Raw genomic sequence first — 1,617 nt, forward strand, 5'->3', positions numbered from 1 at the left:
ATTATAGGTGTTTCCATAGGGTTCTCCCATGTAATTCACCTCTTCCATTGATGGGTTCTCAGGATCATAAGCTTCTTCTTCAGATGAAGCGTCCTTAGTACTGCCTGGTGCAGCTTGCATTTCAGACAGACTTTGAGAAATCATATTGTCTTGCTGAGTCAATATTTTGTTCTGAGCCAATATGGCATTCAGAGTATCAATCTCAAGAACTCCTTTCTTCTGGTTCGTCCCATTGTTCACAGGATTCCTTTTAGAAGTGTACATGAATTGGTTATTTGCAACCATTTCAATGAGTTCTTGAGCTTCTGCAGGCATCTTCTTCAGATGAAGAGATCCTCCAGCAGAGCTGTCCAATGACATCTTGGACAGTTCAGACAGACCATCAAAGAAGATACCTATGATGCTCCATTCAGAAAGCATGTCAGAAGGACACTTTCTGATCAATTGTTTGTATCTTTCCCAAGCTTCATAGAGGGATTCACCTTCCTTCTGTCTGAAGGTTTGGACTTCCAATCCAAGCTTACTCAATTTTTGAAGTGGAAAGAACTTTGCCAAGAAGGCATTGACTAACTTTTCCCAAGAGTTCAGGCTTTTTTTAGGTTGTGAGTCCAACCATATCCTAGCTCTGTCTCGTATAGCAAAAGGGAATAGCATAAGTCTGTAGACCTTAGGGTCAACCCCATTAGTCTTGACAGTGTCACAGATTTGCAAGAATTCAGCTAAAAACTGATGAGGATCTTCCAATGGAAGTCCATGGAACTTGCAATTTTGTTGCATTAGAGAAACTAATTGAGGCTTAAGCTCAAAGTTGTTTGCTCCAATGGTAGGGATAGAGATGCTAGAAGTTGGGAGTAGGTGTAGTAAAGTCACCCAGCACCTTCCTTGCATTGTTGGCATTGTTGTTGTTTTTGGCTGCCATGTCTTCTTCTTCTTTGAAGATTTCTGTTAGGTCCTCTACAGAGAGTTGTGCCTTAGCTTCTCTTAGCTTTCACTTCAAGGTCCTTTCAGGTTCAGGGTCAGCCTCAATAAGAATGCTTTTGTCTTTGCTCCTGCTCATATGAAAGAGAAGAAAACAAGAAAATATGGAATCATCTATGTCACAGAATAGAGATTCCTTGAGGTGTCAGAGGAAGAGAAAAATAGAAGGAATGTGTAGAGGAATTCAAACTTATCAAGAAAGATGGAGTTCGAATTGTGCATTGAGGAGGAGTGTTAGTCCATAAATAGAAGGATGTGAGAAGAGGGGAAGAAATTTTTGAAAATAAATTAAAAACATTTTAAAAATATTTTGAAAAATACTAATTGATTTTTGAAATCTAAGAGTGGAAAAGAAATCAAGTGATTTTTGAAAAAGATTTTGAAATTAGAAATCAAAAAGATATGGTTGAAAACTATTTTGAAAAATATGCGATTAAAAGATATGATTGAGAAGATATGATTGGAAAAACAATTTAAGAAGATTTGATTTTTAAAAATTGATAACCTGCCTAACAAGAAAGATATGATTCAGACATTAGACCTTTCTCAACAGAAAAGGCAACATACTTGAAATGTTGAATCAAATCATTAATTGTTAGCAAGTATTTTTGAAAATGGAAAGAAATTGATTTTGAAAAT

General features: G+C 36.5%; 1 non-coding gene across 1 annotated transcript; it reads left to right on the forward strand.

Annotated features, from left to right (window-relative positions):
- Positions 1 to 414: 414 nt before the first annotated feature.
- Positions 415 to 522, forward strand: LOC130948627 (small nucleolar RNA R71). Its single transcript, XR_009073130.1, has one exon. It is a non-coding gene; the product is annotated as a small nucleolar RNA R71 (small nucleolar RNA).
- Positions 523 to 1,617: the final 1,095 nt, after the last annotated feature.

The sequence above is a fragment of the Arachis stenosperma genome, chromosome 1 (genome assembly GCF_014773155.1).
Source record: "Arachis stenosperma cultivar V10309 chromosome 1, arast.V10309.gnm1.PFL2, whole genome shotgun sequence".
NCBI lineage: Eukaryota > Viridiplantae > Streptophyta > Magnoliopsida > Fabales > Fabaceae > Arachis > Arachis stenosperma.